Here is an 8,123-nt window from a genome sequence, read left to right on the forward strand (position 1 = left end):
CAGTGGACAATGACTGTGGACTATAGTGGCATCCGATCTTGATGGTGGATCATGATCTTGCTGGCTGCTGACCATGGACTATGATTGCAGCAGGACTGCTCGATACATAGTATTTCTCCTCAGACACTTGACCATTAATGACATTAATCCACCAATTCACTGACCTTCAGTTATACTTCAAAATGTTTACCCTAATCAATGCTGCTAAAACCTTTATCTTGATGTTCTCCTTTACACTTGACATCCATTGCACTTCTGTCCGTCCTGGGAGAGGGATCCCTCACATGTGGCTCTCTCTGAGGTTTCTACGTTCTTTTTTCCCTGTTAAAAGGGTTTTTAAGTAGTTTTTCCTTACTCTTGTTGAGGGTTAAGGGCAGAGGATGTCACACCTTGTTAAAGCCCTATGAGACAAATTGTGATTTGTGAATATGGGCTATACAAATAAAATTTGATTGATTGATTGATTGATTGATTGAAGATAAACCTAGCATGTGTCTGATGTTGAGTCATTTCTCCTGCTGTGTCGGGGTAGATAGCAGCATGGCAGTGTTTCTGAAACAATGCCATGCTGTTACCATGTGGAAAACCCACATATAACCTTTTATTACAAGTAAACTAAACAATTTCTTTCTTTCTTTTTTCTTTCCAATGTATGTCTCATCCACACGCTGATTTTGCATCAGGAGCAGTTAAGCATTCAGTTTCTTCCTCAGGACAAATTTAACATACTGTAGAGAGCTGACAGTGCAAGATGAGTATAATTAATGGTACTACTCAGTACCATTTGACTTACTTTTTTTTTATTTTAAAACTTAAATGTTAACACATGCAACACTGCTACAGCAGCACACTGATGAATTTCTAACTGTCACAACCCGGCTCAGGGCCAGGACAAAAGCGGTAGAGGAATCAAAATTAATTATAGTGGCCTCACAAAATATGTGTATGTTTTTTAACACAGAATTAGGAATGCCCATAGGGAATTTCATTACATGTGGCACAAACATTCACTTGGACTCAAGGATGACCTGAATAGAATTTGGTGGTCAAAGGTCCAGGTCACTATGACCTCACAAAGCACATTTTTGCCATGTGAATGTGATATCGCTGTAACCCCTTCAGGGAATCCTTTCACATTTGGTACAAACATTTATTTTTACTTAGATTTCTTTTGGCAACCAAAAGTCAAAGTCACGGTGGCCTCACAAAGTATGTTTATTCAATTTCATTCAAAACAATTTGATTTGTCACAGGAGGGCAATTCTAATTATGTTTGTCTTGAATATGATATCTTAAGATCAGCTTGAGGGAATATCTTAAAATTTTCTCATGGATGTTTCCAGTACATCTACCGATGGGCACACAGTGGCATATTGGGGACTTTCCCTCCGCCACCCCCCTGCAGCTGCCTTTAAGGGGTTGTTGGACCCCAATAGTTCTCCTTCCTCCTGAGCCACAGCCAGTAGCTAGCTTTTTCTGCCGCAGATAAAGCCCCGACATCCAACATCCACTGGGAAGACCTTGTCTTTTCCAGCCAGCCTCTCGGCACTCTGCTGCAAGCTCAGAGTACTTGAGGTGTTTCCTTTCATAGGCTGCTGTCATGCCCTCTTCCCAGGGGAAGGTCAGCTCGATGATTAAGATGCATTTCTTAATCCGCTCCTCCGCTCCCTTCACTGGTTACCGGTGGCTGCCCGCATCCGTTTCAAAACATTAGTACTTGCGTACCGTGCTGTGAACGGATCAGGTCCAGTCTACATCCAGGACATGGTCAAACGTTACACCCCAGCCCGTCCACTCCGCTCTGCATCTGCCAATCGGCTTGCTGCTCCCTCACTGCGAGCTAAACACTCAACAAAATCACGACTGTTTGCTGTCCTGACTCCTAAATGGTGGAATGAGCTCCCCATGGACATCAGGACAGCAGAAAGTCTATACATCATCCGCCGCAAACTAAAAACACATCTCTTCCGACTATACCTTGAATAACATTTTTAAAACTAACAATTTAGTAGCACTTAAAATGGCACTTACTTATAGCACTTTGTAGTTTAGCTTTTTTGAAGAAATTGTACTTTCTCTATTCTTGTTGTTCTGGGTTTGTACCCTCATGGTCGAATGCACTTATTGTAAGTCGCTTTGGATAAAAGCGTCAGCTAAATGTAATGTAATTTCTCCATTGCAGACGACATGACAATGTCTGGCTGGAGAGTAGTTGCTATATTCAAATGGCCTCGAAACAAGGTCATTTCCACCGTGTTTTAAGCCCAACAGTCAACCAGAAGTGGCTATGCTAGCAGACATTAGCATTTCCGACAGTCCCTGAATGCACCTCGTTGGAAGATATCAGCGGAAATTTAAGCTTAAAACATGGTGTAAATGACCTTGTTTCGAGTTGAATTTTTCTTTACCAATCCCCCCATCGGCATAGGGGGGAGTAGATCATTAGTGAATTTTCATTTTTGGATGAACTATCCCTTAAAACATTTGTATGGTCAAAATACCAAAAGGATGAAGTACCACAACACCCTTCTCAAAACCCTGTTCAGAGTAGCCTGTTTGTGGGTGTGTTCCTTTACATGTCAATGAGCCACTGCTGATTTGTGGAGATTCGTGTGAAACAATATTGGGTATTGTTTTCACCCCTGTCTGTATAAAATGTATGAATGGATTTTCACCAAACTTGATGGGAATAATATTCCACTTTCAGAGCTGATTAGGCAGGGGGATGACACAGGTTTGTGTGACACGGATGTGACTACCTGCTAGAAAACTGTATGCTTGTCACATTACATTTTATATTACCTGATGCTTTTATCCAAAGAGACTTAAGATTAGTACATTCAACATCTATGAGGAGCCATTTTTTGGGGGGCATCTTGCCGAAGGATGATTCAGCATGGGCTGGGATTCAAGCTGCTGACCTTCTGGTTAGAGGACAACTGCTCTACCCCCTCAGCCACAGCCGCTTCATGAATGTGCACAGTGAAAGATGGATCAAGCAGGCAAAGAGGCATCATGAAACTGCGGGACAAATCTGGTAAATTATGTACATATAGTAGTGTAGTGAAGTACGTTGTGTTTTAGGGAGTGCTGAGTTTAAATACGGGAAAGGTAAGGGGGAGCCAAGTTATGGAGGGCTTTGAAGGGTAAGCAGTAGGATTTTGTATCCTTTGTTGAACCGGAAGCCAGTGGAGCTGGGTGATGATTCCAAATCTAGAGAGAATGTTACCAAGGGGGAGGATGTATATAATGAATATAAATGGTCCCAACAACAAACCCTGGGGCATGCCATTTGTGACTGGTGTTGGTGCAGACCACACATTGTCCCCTGTACAAAATGTTTATGATGTCAACCAGAATAGTGTAGAGCCATTGGTTCTAATACCAACCAGGTATTGCAATAGCATTGAATGAGATGGTATCAAAGGTCAAGGAGGATGTGAGTGGTGAGAAGGCCCTTATCTGGTGGCAGAAAGTTCTGTTTCAGGACTAGGGGATACAATCCCTTTGTAGAGTACATATACCTGAGTGTGTTTGGGAGACCCCGGTGGCATCATCAATTGCCACAGACGCCAACCACCACTTGATGTTGGCAACCACCAACAGATAAGAGAAATATCTACAGTTGTGCATCTCAGCGTTGTGTTTTGGCCTTTTAATTGCGATAACATTACCAATCGAACTGGAGATGGCAGGACATCATAGGTGGCTCGTATAATGAAGCTAGTTCGATGTGCTTCGATGTCCCACAGGTTGTTCCAAGAGAACTTTCTCTTCCCCCTCCCATTGCATCAATTGCATCCTGCTTTGCTTGAGAGATGACCTTTTAACACCTCATCTCTTGCTTTTAGTAGCGCACCTCCTCAACCACGAGGAGAATGGACTGCACTCTCCAAGGCCAAGGGACACCAAGCCATTTTTTCTGCAAATGAAACGACCACTCTCTCCAGTCTGTCAACCTTGGAGGGTGGGATTTCATAAATGGTCAAGGGCCACACAGAGGGAGGAGACTGATGGCGAACCATGGTGAATGCTAGCGGGGAGATGGTGCATCCTGCCATGATGCAAATTTCCAGATGCTGCCATGCTCTGGTGTATTTGACTTGGGAGGCTTAGTTGTTGGTCCTGTCCTCGGATTTGAAAAGGGCTGTTAATAGTTTTGGAACACTGAAGTAGCTGAACGGCATCCAAAGGAGATTGTGAGAGACTGAGCCCCAAAGGTCAAGTGTTGGCATAAAGAGATCATTTGTAATTTAGATTTTTGTTTCTTTCCTATGTGTAGGTCGCAATGAAATGGCTCAAAAAGGTAACTGCTATTTAGATGAGCTTGAAGATGATTTGCTACTGTCCATTCTTTAATTTTAGGGATGAATGGAAGAATAGAAGTCCTGGATTACAGGATGATGATGTCAGAGTTTAATGTTTAATTCATTTGGAATTTGTTTATATTTTAATACTAATTTCATATATCTAGGCATCACTGTGCTCCTGTCAAACTATCTTCTGGCGGACAGATGCACAAAACGGCAACTACTAACCCTCCTTGGCCATCTCAATTATGCCATCCACATAATTCCACAAGGGAAATCCTTCCTCACTAACCTGTTGACCAAAGCTGCAGCCATCCATGATTGTTGTCCTGGACAATGCATGCAAAATGCAAATGCACCCGTGGCAACTTTTTCTGTCCTCTTGAAAAGGAATTTCATTCTTCTATGATGAATTCATCACTCACCCTGAGGATATCCAACTTTTCACAGATGCAGCTCCCTCAACAGGTTTCGGTGGCCATTGCAGAGGGAGATGGTTTCGCCTCTGTTTGGCCCCCAGAGTTTAAATCTCTCGATTCAGACTCCAGATGTCCTTCATTTGCACTTCATGAGATATATCCCACAGTCAAAGCTTCCATTCTTTGGGGGCATGAATGGTCCAGGAAGTCCATACTCATTCACACGGATAATACCGCAGTCGTAGAAATCCTCAACAAAGGTCATCCAGCCATTATGCAATTCCTGCCGGACTCACATTAATCTCAGCCCAACACCAGTTCATCCTCAGGGTAGCCAACATCCCTGGGTACCAGAACAACATCGCCGATTCACTGTATCGGTTCTCATTTCAGAAATTCAGACTCTTGGCCCCAGAATCGGATACTCACCCCATACCAGTCCCACCGATTTTAGCCAGGATTTTCAACTAACTCCACAGTTGGAAATCCTTGTTTACACCTCACACGAAGCCATGCTCTCCCCAAGCACTCTCTCAGCCTACTTTACCGGATGGAATAGTTTTAAGGCATTTCACTCCTCATACCACCTGCTCTGTCTATTTGCAGTTTTATCACCCATGCTCTTTCTATTCAAAACATCCGGTCCTCAACCATCCAGACCTACCCGGCTGGAATCAACTTCTATATCTAATTGGCCACTGGTAAACAGATCTCAGATCAAACCATACAGGTTCGCACAGAGGCGACGAAGGAAACAAGGGTAGTGGGCCGGAATCCTAGTCGCGAAAACTGGACTCCACTATCGAGTATTCTTCGGGCTAATTTTCAGTCTCTGGATAATAAGCTGGAACAACTTCGGAGCAGGAGAACTGAAGAAGAAGAACTGTAATGAAATGGTTTCAATCAATCAATCAAATTTTATTTGTATAGCCCATATTCACATTTCACATTTCGTCTCATAGTGCTTTAACAAGGTGTGACCTCCTCTGCCCATAACCCTCAACAAGAGTAAGGAAAATCTACATAAAAAAAACCTTTTAACAGGGTAAAAAGAAGGTAGAAACCTCAGAGAGAGCCACATGTGAGGGATCCCTCTCACGTGTAATCAGAAAGATAAGGGTATTTGCAGCATTGATTAGAATAAACACTTTGTAGCATAATTGAAGGTAAATGAATTGATGGATTATTGTCAATAATGGTGGAGTATCTGAGTAGAAATATTGTATATCAAGCAGTCTTGTTGTAATCATAGTCCATGGTCAGCAGCCACCACGATCATGATCCACAGTCAAGATCGGAGGCCACTATAGTCCACAGTCATGATCCACTGCGGCCATCAGGATCCACCATCAGCTGCCACCTCAATCGTGGTCCACCACCACTATCAGATGCCAACACGATAAAGGATCCACCAATATTATCACAATCAGCCAGCACGATACAGGATCCGCCATTACGATCACGATCTCTGATACGCGATCCACCATCATAATCCACGGTGTAAACAAAGATTTGCAGACGATAAGGCAAAGGGACTCAGGGGAAGAAGTCAAGTCAGTAACATGTATTGATAAGATATTAAGTTCTTTGATATGATAAGGGAGAAGAGGAAGGAGAAGCTGGGAAGAGCAGCTCCTTGTGTCATGTGTCCCCCGGCATTCTAGACCTTTAGCAGCATAACCAAGAGCAGGTCTAAGACTAACCTGGACCGGCTCTAACTATAAGCTTTATCGTAAAGGAAGGTTTTAATCCTACTCTTAAACGTACAGATGGTGTCTGCCTCCTGAACTGAAAGTGGGATATGATTCCACAGGAGAGGAGCTTGATAGCTGAAAGCTCTGACTCCTACTCTACTTTTAGAGACTTTAGGGACGACAAGTAAGCCTGAATTCTGGGAGCGCAGTGCTCTAGTGGGTTGATAAGGTACTAACAGCTCTTTAAGGTATAATGGTGCCATATTATTAAGGGCCTTGAAGGTGAGGTTCTTGTCAGGACACGTGCTGCAGCATTTTGGATAAGCTGCCGAGTCTTTAACGACTTACTGCTGCAGCCTGATACTAAGGAATTACAATAATCAAGTCTGGATGTAAAAAAGGCATGGACTAGTTTTTCTGCATCTTTTTGAGACAGGACATGTCTGATTTTTGATATGTTAAGATGTTTTCACTGAGACTTGGCTCGACCCCGTGATCCCGGAATATACCATTGTTCCCGAGGGGCTCTCCATTCTGGGCAGAAACTCAAACATGACAGACCGGTGAATCGGACCATTCAGCGGTGGCGCGACCATTCAGACTTGGCTCTACATGACTGCTTCAGTCATCAACATAAACACATAAATGGACTCGGCCATCAGCTAAATCATCAGATGCATTGATGGTGTGATACCGAGGATTACTGTACGGGGAATTCCAAAGTGGAGTCTCACTACCAGGGCTCCAACTCTAGGAACATGTGGGCTGGACTAAAAACCATCACAAACTACAAAAGGAAGACCAGCAGAGCTGAGTTGGTGTCTGCATCTCTCCCATATGAACAACACCTTCTATGCATGCTTTGAGACCACAAACGGAGGACCGCTGCCCCCCTGTAATATCCAGGGCAAATATGTGGAGATCACTTAAACAAATTAACACACACAAGGCACCTTGACCTGATCGCATCCCTGACCGAGCTCTCACGGTGTGTGCAGATCAGCTGGCAGATGTGTTCACAGACATTTTCAACTTGTTACTGCTCCAGTCTGTACTCCCCACATGCTTCAAGGAGACCATCATTGTCCCTGTTCCGAAGAAACCCCAAACCCTCTGCCTGAACAACTACCACCCAGTAGCACTCACCTCCACCATAATGAAGTCCTTTGATGGTTAGTCAAATCCTTCATCACCTCTTCCCTCCCTCCCTCCCTGACTCACTGGACCCACTTCAGTTTGCCTAAAGGCCAAATAGGTAATCTGCAGATGCAATCTCCCTCACCTTACACACTGCCTTCTCCCACCTGAAACAGAGGGACACATATGTGAGAATGCTGTTCATTGACCACAGTTCAGCATTTAATACCATTGTGCCCTTGAAGCTCGTCACCAAGCTCAGAGACCTTGGGCTCAACTGCCCCCTCTGTGATTGGATCCTGAACTTCCTGACGGGCAGACACCAGGCTGTGCGGATAGGCAGCACCACATCATCCACCCTGACTCTCAACACCGGCGCCCCCCAGGGCTGCGTGCTCAGTCCTCTCCTATACTCCCTGTTCACACATGACTGCGTGGCCACCCACAGCTCCAACACCATCATCAAATTTGCTGATGACACAACCATCATAGGCCTGATAACCGGCGACGATGAGATGGAGAGATGAGGTCAGAGCCCTGACATCTTGGTGCCAGGACAACAT

The sequence above is a fragment of the Hippoglossus hippoglossus genome, chromosome 1 (assembly GCF_009819705.1).
Source record: "Hippoglossus hippoglossus isolate fHipHip1 chromosome 1, fHipHip1.pri, whole genome shotgun sequence".
Lineage (NCBI taxonomy): Eukaryota > Metazoa > Chordata > Actinopteri > Pleuronectiformes > Pleuronectidae > Hippoglossus > Hippoglossus hippoglossus.